Source organism: Eubalaena glacialis, chromosome 19 (assembly GCF_028564815.1).
Source record: "Eubalaena glacialis isolate mEubGla1 chromosome 19, mEubGla1.1.hap2.+ XY, whole genome shotgun sequence".
Lineage (NCBI taxonomy): Eukaryota > Metazoa > Chordata > Mammalia > Artiodactyla > Balaenidae > Eubalaena > Eubalaena glacialis.
In genome coordinates this window covers 7,394,424-7,408,235 of record NC_083734.1, presented here as the reverse complement: position 1 = coordinate 7,408,235, position 13,812 = coordinate 7,394,424, and the positions used below count along the sequence as shown (strand labels likewise).

Genomic DNA, 13,812 nt, shown 5'->3' with positions numbered 1-13,812 from the left:
CAGCAGGAACTTGCTGGCTGTTTCTCACGCACTCATATATTCATCCGCCAACAGCTGGTTGGGTGGGGTGTGTGGACCATGAAAGCTGGCAAGCAACAGTGAGTGTCCAGGAGAATAAAGAGCAAACACTTTTCCCTTCGGTAGATTCTCGAGTGTCTGGAATGTACCACTTAATGGGGCAGCAGTTGCAGGGCTGGGCCTGGGGCTTCCTCAGCTACCTATGCGCTCCAGCAGGTAGCTCAGCGCCTGGCTGGGGCTTAGGACTTGCCAAACATTTGTGAAATGATTCAATAAATAGGGGAGCTGCGGCAGGAAGGTTCGGCACGGCAGCGTCAAGTTGCCATTGCTGTCCCTCCCCATCCAACTGTCAAGTATGCCCTTTGTTCTTAGAGCGGGGGTGGTCAGATGGGACTGGCTAATGAGGGGGCAGGAGAGGCAGCTGTGAGGAGCAGGGCGACCCTCTGACCTGTTCCCCGTCCCCTTCCCCTCCCTCCCTGGTCTCTGATGGATGCACACCTCACCAAGTCTGGTTGCCTTCCACTGGCTGGCCTTCCTGAAGTCTTCAAGGTTCCCCAAGCAGCTTCTCCAAAGGAGAAGCAGCGCACAGTGCGTTAGGGGAGGGTCGACGCTTTTCATACAGCAACAATAACTGTCATTTCTCGGATTCTTATTATGGGCTGGGAACCAGGCTGAGTGCTTTATCTGCATTGTGTCCTTTAACCCTCCTGACAAGTCACTGAGGATGGGACAGTTAGTACCTCATTTTGCAGGTGAGGAAACAGGATCAGAGAGGTTAAATGACTTGCCCAAAGTTACTCAGCAGGTGAGTAGTGAACCAGGTTAGAAAGGGGAGTTTTGGAGCCTGTCTGGCTCCAGAGCCTGGGTTCGAGTCTATCCTGCTCCCCTTTGGGATGGTTTTGAGGTTTTGGTTTTTTTTTTTTAAACTGGAGGAACAGTGAATGGAGAGCATATTTGAAATGGAGGCACTGGCCATGAACAGAATTGCAGGGGTGGCTGCTTTGGGTGAGGGGTTAGGCCGGCACTGATGGGTGGAGCTGCTGAGGACGTGGGGGCTGAAGCCGGGGGCCTTGAGCTGCAGCCAGCAGAGCAGCAAGAGGCCTGTGACATAGGCCACAAAGCCACTACCACCATCATCCCAATGGAGCACAAAATGCCTGGTACCTGCCACCTTCTTCACCTGGAGCATCTCTTTTAGTAGCTCGACTACGATGGTACTCTTATTATCATTCCCATTTTACAGATGAGGAAATTGAGGCTCAGAGCTGCCTGACCCCAAATCCTGGTCTTTATACTGCATTCTGCTTGCTCAAGGATGGAGCCTGCCCTTCCCCTTCACTTAATACCGTCAATATTAATAGGTTGCCAGATTTAGCCAATAAAATGACAAGATGCCCAGTTAAATTTGCATTTCAGATAAGCAACAAATGGTTTTTCTTATAAGACTGTTCCAAATATTGCCCAGGACATCCTTATACCAAAATGTATTTGTTGTTTGTGAGAAATTCAAAGGTAACTGGCATCCTTGTAATGTATCTGGCAACCCTGATATCATAAGAGGCCCCACTGTGCTTGGGTCTGGAGTTATCTGTCCCTTCCCAAGCTTTTCCTCCCTGATAGGAGCTGGACTATTCTGGGAATTGCAAGGACCGAAAGCAGGGGAGAGCAGGCACGTGTCTCACAGCCAGGAGGTGGGCCCAGAGGGAAGGGTCGTCTGGTGGGAGAAAAGGGGCAGGTTGCGAAACACAAGTGATAGAGATAACACGATTCCTGAGAAAGACCCCAAGCATGGGTTTGTATTTGGAATTCCTGAGATGTGGAGGGTCTTGCTCTCTCCCCACTGGAGTCCCCACATGCCTCACCCAGCTGTCACTGCGAGTGGCTGCCCTCCCCCCAACAAGACATTCGGTTGGTGACCCCATCCCTCTGATAAGGTGAGTGGTGCCTAGTGCCTGAGCTGATAAAGCAGAGGCCAGAGTGTTTCTGAATCTTCTGCTGCTGTCACCAGGGCACCTGTCTGTCACCTGCCCACAGTGCTTCTAGGAAGGGAAGTTCTCCAAAGGTCACACTCCACCTAGACAGTGCCACTCACCTCACTCTTCACGTCACGCAGCCGGCGCCCAGGCCCTGCCCGGTTACGAGGTGGAAAAATAGCCAAGTGATAACGTCTGCTTTCACCTGGGGGTATGGTCCCCGTGGCACACGTCTGCCCTACCTGTTTTGTCCATGTTTATATGCGCCAGCCTCGTTTCCCCTTTCCGACATGGAGCCTGCCCCAGCCCGCATGCTGCGACTTGTTTTCCTGGCACCTGCCCTGGTTGCCTGCCACACCTGCAGCTGGGAGGGATGGACCCGCAGATGCTGAGGTCTGATGTGGGATGCCCAGGAGGACGGTCTGGGTGTGAGGTCCCACCCATGCATTCCGGGATCTGAGGGTGGCCTTGCACCTCGACGTCTGGCTTTTTCGTTCCTGCCTCTGTCGAGGTTTGGGAGGGTGGTCCCTGCCCAGCCCTTTCCGCCAATGGCTGTGAGGGGTGAAGCCCAAATGCTGTCTGGCAGGGCGGAAGCAGCCACCTGCACACAGCTTCCCCTCCTCCAGGTGCAGAGCCAGGACGGCCCTTCCTCCCTGCCACAGTTCTCCCAGGGCAGCCCCTCCAGCCAGCTGGTGGCTGGCTCACCCCCTGCCCTCCCAGGGCACAGCCCCCTCCCCTTTGCCAGCCGTGCACAGCTGCCTCCTAACTCCAGTTCACAGACCAAACACACACTCTAAAGCAAAGTTAAAACCAGCTCGTTCCTCTGGGGAAATGGAAGGAAGGGCAGAGGGACAGGTCCCCTCCTTACTTACTGTCCTCGACGTCCCTGGGGAAGATGGGGGACCTGGGGCTCACACACAGCGTGCACCAGGAGGAAGCCGGCAATGAGCTTCTGCTCAAGTTCTCATCGCAGCCTGAGGAAGCCTCCCTGGCCCCATCCAGGAGCTGCTGTGCAGCGAATCCCCGCCGCGGAACAGGCTCCAGCGGGGATGATGAGCTCACAGGATGTGGGCTAATGGGTTAACCCTTGGCGGGCCGCTGGCAGAGGTACTTGTGATAGGGCTTTAGCTCAGCTCTGCTCAGCCTCTATTAGATGAATCTTGTGAAAAATTAATGAAGTTTCTCTGCAGTCTGTCTTCAAGTTTCGGGGAGATGTGCATGAGGCTGGTGTCTGGGCCAGGGCTGCTTCTCCTGAGCCAGGCTCAGAAATCGGGAGACCTGGAGTTCCGGGGATGGTGGAGTGTGTGATGGTGATGGCGGTGGTGACAGGTTGCCAAAGAGTGGATTACCCAGGGTCTACACTAGCTCTGTCCAGTGCAGGCCTTGGTGATGAGACCTGGGAGCCCTGTTTGTTCTGGATGTTGGAGAAAGCATGTGTAGACTTATTTAACCTCCTCGGTTCCAAGATGGCAGGGATACCTCTGGGAAATTCCCAAGGCCTATGGGTGGGTACTTTGTGTGACAAAATACCAGGAACCCACAGACAAAGGTCAGATGAGCACATAGGGTCCTACCCCACCCCAGGCCCAGACGTCTCTGAACTGGGGGCAAAGTAGCATGTTCATCCTTGCTTCTCCCGGCTTTCCTGACTGTGCCCCTATATTTTTCATGTTACTGATCATGGTGATAAGAAGCGAGTGAGAAACGTCACTGCAGTGGTGGGGCAGGGTTTCCATCTCTATTAACAGTCATCACATTGTGCTTTTGGAAGCTGGGTGTGAGGTGTTGAGTTGCCCAGTCTCAAGATGTGGGTCTGTACCCTGAAGCCAACAAGATTGCCTAAAATCCTGAAAGCCAGGCTGACCCTCCATTCTTAACACCAACTCAAGGATGAGAAGCCTTGTTTCTGGCTGGTTGGGGGTTCCGGGGTGAAGGGGGGTCCCTGCCATGGTAACGGTACATGGGGGGCCTGTAGGGGAGGCTATGTGTCCTGTAGGGGTGGCTCTCCCAGGAGTGACCCCAGGAAGCGAAGACCAAGACAGGAGTGGGAATCTTCCATCCCTGGTAGCTTGTGAAATGAACATGATGTTTCCAGCCTGGGAAGGCTCTGCAGAGGTTGATGGGTGATAAAGGGCTAGAGAAGCAGAGGGCCCGGAGGGCCAGCCACCCACCGAGCTGCTGGAGGGGATCGAGCTGAGGGGGCTTTTCCTCTGGCTTCCTGTGGAAGCTAAGCCTTCTCTGCTCAGGGGATGCGTGTCCAGGGGAACTGGACTTGAAGGCTTCTGAGGATGTTTCTTGCTCTGCCTTCATACGCAAATCGGTCTGTCAAACTGAGTGGCCTGGCTTGTGAAGAAACCCGGGGGTGAATTATTTTGCAATGCAAACAATCAGATCGTTTATTTTTCCCTCAGTTCAGGTTTCTATGCTTTCCCCCAACCCTCTGCAGGGCGTGGCAGGCAGTGTAGTAACAGCCATCAGTAAGACAAATCCGTATTTAGCATTCCTCCATGTCGGGCACCAGTCTAAAGTGCTTTATATATACAGTAATTCACGTATTCCCCCACATACTCCTATCAGTTAGGGATGTGAGCTATGTTATTATTCTTATATTTGGCTTTGCACAAATTACTTAACTTCCCTGAGCCTTAATTTTTTTCATTTAAGTGGATGTGATCATTGCTACCTTAGAGAGTTTTTGTAAGAATTGTATAAGAAAATGCACATAGCAAGTGCTTAATGAATATATGTACATATTGATATATTCTGTATGATATATATTCACATATTATATAATCATATAATACATGATATATGATTAATATATTACATATATATTAGATATAATGTATATATTATATATAGTGTATGTATGCATATGATATCAGTGTATATATGTACCTATGCAAATTAGGGGGGATCTGGGTCCAGGAGAAAGTGTCCAGGTAGAAGCTGTGCTGTCTGCAGGCCCCTCCCTAGCAGGATAGAGGAGGGGCCTTGAGAAGCCAGCTTGGACCCTGGACAGTCGACACCAAGTGTCCCCGGGGGGCAGGGCTGCTGCTGCAGTTGTGGTATCGAGGGGGCAGAAAGCAGGCACAGGCCCTGCCTGGGGGATGGCTGGCGGCACCCCCCTTCCCCATCCTGTAGCTCACAGCTGCTCCGGCTTAGCTCTGCCCCCCTCACCCGGCTAGCCTAGTGGTCCACACACCCATGGTGCACGGGGTGACCAGCTATCACTCCTGGTACAACGGGGTGACCAATGCTCTTTTTTTTTTTCATTTGTCACCCTTCTACATTTCTTAAAAAGTATTTTAAAGGAAATCTCAGACATCTCTTCTTTAGTGAATCCTTGCCACTGGAGATGTGTATCTCTAACAGATAAGGACCTTCTTCCTTCCTTTCTTCCTCTTATTTAAAACAGTAACCACAATGCCATCATAATCTCACTTGAAATGTAAACGTTCCTTAATGTTAATACCATTCACTCGCATTTCCCTGATGGTCTCAGAAACGTCTTTTTATGGTCAGGTCTCCATAAAGCAGGGTCCTCACAAGTGCCGGCCCTACGCGCTGTGACTCCCAAGCTCCGTCTCATCCATAGCAGTCACTCCCGCCTCTGTTCACACCATTTAGTTACTGAAGAGTCCAGGTCGTGTGAGTTGGAGAACCCACATTCCGGACCTGGCTGGCTGCTTCAGACAACTGAAGACTTCCTGTAAGAGAAATGGAAATTGGAAACTGCGCTAAAGTGCAGATCTTAAATGGTGTCATTTAACATTTTCCTCTTTTCTGCAAGGGCTGGGTCTTGATTTCTGCTGCAGCCGGGGATCCTAGGACAGGGCCTTGGCAAAGAGGTGCCAGTCAATGTGGAATAAATGGCCAAGTGAACATCCACAAGGCATCTTACAATGTACAGAGGCCTTTTGCCTCGTGCTATTGGGTCCTCAAAGTAGACCCGTGACACAGGCAGGGCTGCATTTTGTGTATGCTTCTCAGTTGTACTGCTGGGACAGGCCACCAAGACGGGAGAAGCCTTTTAGCTTTCCAGGGCCTGGGGAAATCATGCCAAGCAATTGCTTAGATCAGGCAGCCCCAGGGAGAAGCCACCACGTTCCACCTGCTCCCCTGCCCCCTATGTTAACCTCTGCCTTCCTTCCTTTCCCATCGGGGGTGCCCTGGCCAAGAAAATAGGACTCTGGCCCTAAGTCTCTCCTGGTCTGACCCCTTGGTCTTCTTGAGAAATTCGGTTAAGTCAAGCGTCTCCCTAACCAATCTCTCTGTCTGGCCAAGCATCCCCCTCTCTAAGCCACAGGCCATTTCCTAAAGCACCTGCATCTTTGCTTTTCTCTTCTTGTCTCTTGAGACGCTCTTGTTCCTTGTCTGTCTGTCGGTCTTCTCCCTCGCCTGCTTCTGTTTCTCCTACATGACAGTTCTCGAGATGCCGTATTTCCTTGGGGGACACTCGAGATAATGCCCCTTTCTTTCTCAGTACGTATTAATTGAGCAGACAGTGTGGAGACGGCAGCCGGGTCGGGTCCTGCGTGGGGAATCGGAACGCTCTGGAGGCATTGGGAATTTCCTGATTGGGGCTGGGGGTAGGGGAGCCGGGGACACGAAGGAGGAAGTGATTGGTGGCATTTACGAGAACAAGTGAGAGTGGAGCAGGGCAGGAAAGAACATCTTTTTGGGGTGTGGTTCCCAGGGTCATCAATACCTGCCAGGACCTACCCTCCTTTTGGGGGGGTCTGAGACCCCCGGAAGGAGCAGGACCTGGACCTGGACGGCCCGTGGGGGGGGCGGGGGGGGCGGGGTGTGGTCAGAGGGCAGGAGCCGCCTGCTCCTTGGGCGCGGCTGCCATCTAGTGGTGAGAGTTAGGTAGTGTTGCTATCTGAAGTTCAATCAGTCCTCGCCCAGCAATTGGCCTCTGGCCTGGTAATTAACACTGAACTTGACGTTGGAAAAGTCAACGTCACAATATTTGCCGATAAATACCATCTCCCGAAAGTAGTCTCCGCAGTTTCAAAATCTGAAAGAATTACCACTTTCTAGCTTATGAATAATTTAGAAGATTCATGTATTCATCATTTCATCGAATATTTTCTGTGGATCTGTCATATGCCAAGCATGTTTTAGGGTAGGCACTGGAAATAAAGAGGTGACCTCGATGAACTGTACAACTTCTGTGGCAAAAGAAAGGCAACTAAACCAACAATTCCAGTCCAGAAAGAAAAATACTTCAATACAGATATTTCTGTGCTGTGCTTTGAGAATACAAAGGAGGGTCATCTTAGATTGGTCTAGAGTGGTAACTGGGAAGGAAGGCAGAGACTTCTTGAAGGAGATTATGGCTAAGATGAGCCTTGAAGGGCATATAGGAGGCAGAAAAAGAATGATGGAGGGGCTTCCTTGGTGGCGCAGTGGTTGAGAGTCTGCCTGCCAATGCAGGGGACACGGGTTCGAGCCCTGGTCTGGGAAGATCCCACATACCGCGGAGCAACTAAGCCCGTGAGCCACAACTACTGAGCCTGTGCGTCTGGAGCCTGTGCTCCGCAACAAGAGAGGCCGCGACAGTGAGAGGCCCGCGCACCGCGATGAAGAGTGACCCCCACTTGCCACAACTAGAGAAAGCCCTCGCACAGAAACGAGGACCCAACGCAGCCATAAATAAATAAATAAATAAATAAAAACTTTAAAAAAAAAAGAATGATAGAGGGGAGGGAAGTGGCCGAGGTGGAGGTGGAGGTGGAGAGGGGGTGATGATCAGAGGGGATGATGAGACAGAGGGAACAGACGGTAGGAACACATAAAGTTTTCCATTTCTCCTTTTATGAATTCCCCAAGCATTCAGTTGTGAATATAAGGAATTCAATTTAGAACGTGTAGAATGGGTTCTAACCAAGGATTTTTTTTTTTAATTATTACTAGAATTTTGGAACTGGAAAGGATCCCAAAGAAATTATATCTAATGTGTTTAACAGTTCTTCTGTTAATATTTACACTGTGTCCCAGTTTCTCCTGCTAAAATGGCAGTGCCTTCCTGTGCCTTGGGCAGTTAGGGTGGGGCCTTGATGAAGTCTAAGGTAGACTTGTGTAATAGTCTGCCCAGGGGTTGCCCTGCCTTGGTTGGTTCCCTCATATGACCTCATCACCAAAGGAAGAATCAGGTGTATTTCTTCCTTCCCTCCCTCTCTCCCTCCTTTTCTTCCTTCCTTCTTTTTGTTTTTAATCCAACAAATAGTGGTGATACCTGCTATGTGCCAGGCTGGGCATATTGATGATTCAGAGGTGAATGAGATCTGTTCCTGCCCTCAGAGGGCTGACAGTCTAGTGGGGTAGACAGACAGGTAAATATGTATAAACAACTGTCAACAGACATCCCCCCCATCAGGTAACAGAAGGATCTAGTCCTTTACCCTCCTCTTTCAGAAATCACTTCCCTCTAAAATATTTGGAGAGGGAAATTTCCCCTCTCCAAATATTCGTCCCTTCCCCCTTTGCTGCTGCCGGCCTCCACTTCCCTTTGTCCCAGGTCCATCCCAGGCCTCTGGTCTGCTGCCGGTCACCCCTCAAAGTTCCACCAACACAGAGTGTGTGTGTTTCATAGGTAAATACCCCCCATTTGAGAGAACACAAGATTTTTAGGCAGGAAACCACTTAACTTTATTTTTTCCTAATTCAGTACACTTGAATGGACCGCAAGCTGGGCTAACATGGAAGGTTAAACCCTTCCCAGGGATTCTGCATTAAAAAAGCCTTCTAGAATAGAATTGGCTTTTTCTTTTGGATGCACAGTTGTATAACTTTTAACGCATGTATAGATTTGTGTAACCACCACCATAATCAGGATAAAGAATAATTCCTTCACCCCAAGGTGTTCCCTCGTGCTGTCCCTTTATAGTGACTCTCTTTCCTCTGGCAATCCCTGATTTGTTTTCCATCTCTGTAGCTTTGTCTTTTCAAGAACGTCATGTAAACAGAATCATACGGTATGTAAACTTTTGAGACTGGCTTCTACCACTTGGCATATTGGCTACAAGAGCCATCAGAGTTGTTGCGTGCATCAATCGTTTTGTCCTTTCCGTTGCTGAGTAGTCTCCCATTGGGTAGATGTACCACTTTCTTATTCACCTGCGGAAGGGCATTTGAGTTGTTTCTAGTGTTTGGCAAATATGAGTAGAGTTGCTAGAAACATTCGTTTCTGGGCTTTTGTGTTAACAGAAGTTTTCTTTTCTCGAGGATTGGGACTCCTGAGTCATATGGTAAATGTATAATTAACTTTATGAAAGCTAAGTTGTTTTCCAGGGTGGCTCACACGTTAATGGTCTTGGGGAGATACTACGAGATACCCTGCACTTCCTACTTCTGCATTAAATAATTGAAAAAAAGAATCATTATTTGATTTAAACCAGTGTATTTTGGGGAAGAGGGGGTCCCTGTTACTTATAACCAAATACAGTTCCTAATTGATGCAACTTCTATGCCAGCTACTGTCCTAGGCATTGGAGAAACAAATTTGAGTGAGAAAAGGTCCCTATCCTTAAGTTCAACAGGGGTAAATGCTGGGTAGCATGTGACAGAAAAGGGACACTTTCTCAGACAAACAAACAACAGTCAAGGTTGTATGAAGAAACTCACCAAATGGAACGTACGCCCCATGGAGCCGTGATTTTGCTCTGTTACGTTTACTGCTGTATCTCTTGTGCTTGGAACAGAATTAAAAGTATTCAAATCATATAAACTCAATGAATAAAATGGAAATAGAACATGTCTTCAAATTAAAATATCTTCTGTAGAGAGAGGATGATGATGAGGGACCTTCTTGGATTTCTGGTTGGGTTGGAGGGCAGAGCCAATGGGACAGGGCACTTAGGACCTGGGCTCAGGTGGGGACCCTCTGGAGGTGGAGGCCAGCTAGGCAGCACATCCTCTGCGGTGATCTTCGTAATTGCTTTCCGAGCATTCTGGGCTTCTTGTGGCATTGATACTGGAGGCTCTGGGTGCTCAGTTTGGCTGGAGAACGCCTCTCCTGAAAGTGAGAATAGCAATTAAGGAAAGCATGGGGAGAGTATTAACCCATTTAATTAATGAGGTCACTTGTTTTGCTAATAATCTCACTGAGGACTTTGAGGAGAACTGTGGGAATGGATTAAAACCCCAAAGGATGGACATTTCCTCTTTAGCCCATAAAGTCCCCATCCAGTCCTGCAAAGCCAGTCGCTGGTTTTAACTGAAATTCTCTTGTCCTTCCCACTAATTTCTCTGTGGACCTGTATGACTCAACCCAGCCTCCCTGGCGAGGTTTTCAAAATGTATTACACAATTTCAGCCAGTGTTTGTAGCATCCTGGACCTTACATAAGAATAATGAGGGGAAGAGGAACCAAGATGGCGGAGTAGAAGGACGTGCTCTCACTCCCTCTTGTGAGAACACCAGAATCACAACTAGCTTCTGGACAGTCATCGACAGGAAGACACTGGAACTCACCCAAAAAGATACCCCACATCCAAAGACAAAGGAGAAGCCACAAAGAGACAGTAGGAGGGGCGCAATCACACTAAAATCAAATCCCATAACTGCTGGGTGGGTGACTCACAAACTGGAGAACACTTATACCACAGAAGTCCACCCACTGGAGTGAAGGTTCTGAGCCCCACGTCAGGCTTCCCAACCTGGGGGTCCAGCAACGGGAGGAGGAATTCCTAGAGAATCAGACTTTGAAGGCTACCGGGATGTGATTGCAGGACTCCGACAGGACTGGGAGAAACAGAGACTCCACCCTTGGAGGGCACACACAAAGTAGTGTGCGCATCAGGACCCAGGGGAAGGAACAGTGACCACATAGGAGACTGAACCAGACGTACCTGCTAGTGTTGCAGGGTCTCCTGCAGAGGCGAGGAGTGGCTGTGGCTCACCGTGGGGACAAGGACACTGGCAGCAGAAGTTCTGGGAAGTACTCCTTGGCGTGAGCCCTCCCAGAGTCTGTCATTAGCCCCACCAAAGAGCCCAGGTAGGCTGCAGTGTTGGGTTGCCTCAGGCCAAACAACCATCAGGGAGAGAACTCAGCCCCACCCATCAACAGTCAAGCGGATTAAAGTTTTACTGAGCTCTGCCCACCAGAGCAACAGTCAGCTCTACCCACCACCAGTCCCTCCCATCAGGAAACTTACACAAGCCTCTTAGATAGCCTCATCCACCAGAGGGCAGACAGCAGAATCAAGAAGAACTACAATCCTGCAGCCTGTGGAACAAAAACCACATTCACAGAAAGACAAACAAGATGAAAAGGCAGAGGGCTATGTACCAGATGAAGGAACAAGATGAAACCCCAGAAAAACAACTAAATGAAGTGGAGATAGGCAACCTTCCAGAAAAAGAATTCAGAATAATGATAGTGAAGATGATCCAGGACCTCGGAAAAAGAATGGAGGCAAAGATCGAGAAGATGTAAGAAATGTTTAACAAAGACCTAGAAGAATTAAAGAACAAACAAACAGAGATGAACAATACAATAACTGAAATGAAAATGACACTAGAAGGAATCAATAGCAGAATAACTGAGGAAGAAGAACGGATAAGTGACCTGGAAGACAGAATGGTGGAATTCATTGCTGCGGAACAGAATAAAGAAAAAAGAATGAAAATAAATGAAGACAGCCTAAGAGACCTCTGGGACAACATTAAACGCAACAACGTTCACATTATAGGGGTCCCAGAAGGAGAAGAGAGAGAGAAAGGACCTGAGAAAATATTTGAAGAGATTATAGTCGAAAACTTCCCGAACGTGGGAAAGGAAATAGACACCCAAGTCCAGGAAGCGCAGTGAGTCCCATACAGGATAAACTGAAGGAGAAACACGCCGAGACACATAATAATCAAATTGGCAAAAATTAAAGACAAAGAAAAATTATTGAAAGCAGCAAGGGAAAAACGACAAATAACATACAAGGGAATTCCCATAAAGTTAACAGCTGATTTCTCAGCAGAAACTCTGCAAGCCAGAAGGGAGTGGCATGATATACTTAAAGTGATGAAAGGGAAGAACCTACAACCAAGATTACTCTCCTGGGCAAGGAGCTCATTCAGATTCGATAGAGAAATCAAAAGCTTTACAGACAAGCAAAAGCTAAGAGAATTCAGCACCACCAAACCAGCTCTACAACAAATGCTAAAGGAACTTCTCTAAGTGGGAAACACAAGAGAAGAAAAGGACCTACAAAAACAAACCCAAAACAATTAAGAAAATGGTCATAGGAACATACATATCGATAATTACCTTAAACGTGAATGGATTAAATGCTTCAACCAAAAGACACAGGCTTGTGAATGGATATAAAAACAAGACCCATATATATGCTGTCTACAAGAGACCCACTTCAGACCTAGGGACACATACAGACTGAAAGTGAGGGGATGGAAAAAGATATTCCATGCAAATGGAAATCAAAAGAAAGCTGGAGTAACAATACTCATATCAGATAAAATAGACTTTAAAATAAAGAATGTTACAAGAGACAAGGAAGGACACTACATAATGATCAAGGGATCAATCCAAGAAGATATAACAATTATAAAAATACATTCACCCAACATAGGAGCACCTCAATACATAAGGCAACTGCTAACAGCTATAAAAGAGGAAATTGACAGCAGCACGATAATAGTGGGGGACTTTAACACCTCACTTACACCAACGGACAGATCATCCAAAATGAAAATAAATAAGGAAACAGAAGCTTTAAATGACACAATAGACCAGGTAGATTTAATTGTTACTTATAGGACACTCCATCCAAAAACAGCAGATTACACTTTCTTCTCAAGTGCACACAGAACATTCTCCAGGATAGATCACATCTTGGGTGACAAATCAAGCCTCAGTAAATTTAAGAAAATTGGAATCATATCAAGCATCTTTTCTGACCACAATGCTATGAGATTAGAAATGAATTACAGGGAAAAAAACATAAAAAACACAAAAACATGGAGGCTAAACAATACATTACTAAATAACCAAGAGATCACTGAAGAAATCAAAGAGGAAATCAAAAAATACCTAGAGACAAATGACAATGAAAACACGACGATCCAAAACCTATGGGATGCAGCAAAAGCAGTTCTAAGAGGGAAGTTTATAGCTATACAAGCCTACCTCAAGAAACAAGAAAAATCTCAAATAAACAATCTAACCTTACACCTAAAGGAACTAGAGAAAGAAGAAAAAACAAAACCCAAAGTTAGCAGCAGGAAAGAAATCATGAAGATCAGAGCAGAAATAAATGAAATGGAAACAAAGAAAACAATAGCAAAGATCAATAAAACTAAAAGCTGGTTCTTTGAGAAGATAAACAAAATTGATAAACCATTAGCCAGACTCATCAAGAAAAAGAGGGAGAGGACTCGAATCAATAAGATTAGAAATGAAAAAGGAGAAGTTAAAACAGACACCGCAGAAATACAAAGCATCCTAAGAGACTACTACAAGCAACTCTATGACAATAAAACAGACAACCTGGAAGAAATGGACAAATTCTTAGAAAGGTATAACCTTCCAAGACTGAACCAGGAAGAAACAAAAAATATGAACAGACCAATCACAAGTAATGCAATTGAAACTGTGATTAAAAATCTTCCAACAAACAAAAGTCCAGGACCAGATGGCTTCACAGGTGAATTCTATCAAACATTTAGAGAAGAGCTAACACCCATCCTTCTCAAACTCTTCCAAAAAATTGCAGAGAAAGGAACACTCCCAAACTCATTCTGTGAGGCCACCATCACCCTGATACCAAAACCAGACAAAGATACTACAAAAAAAGAAAATTAC

General features: G+C 47.3%; 1 protein-coding gene across 6 annotated transcripts in view; it reads left to right on the top strand.

The window, feature by feature from the left end:
• Positions 1-13,812, top strand: part of ADPRM (ADP-ribose/CDP-alcohol diphosphatase, manganese dependent) — a 339,223-nt gene that overhangs the window by 120,458 nt on the left and 204,953 nt on the right. The window lies entirely within an intron of this gene.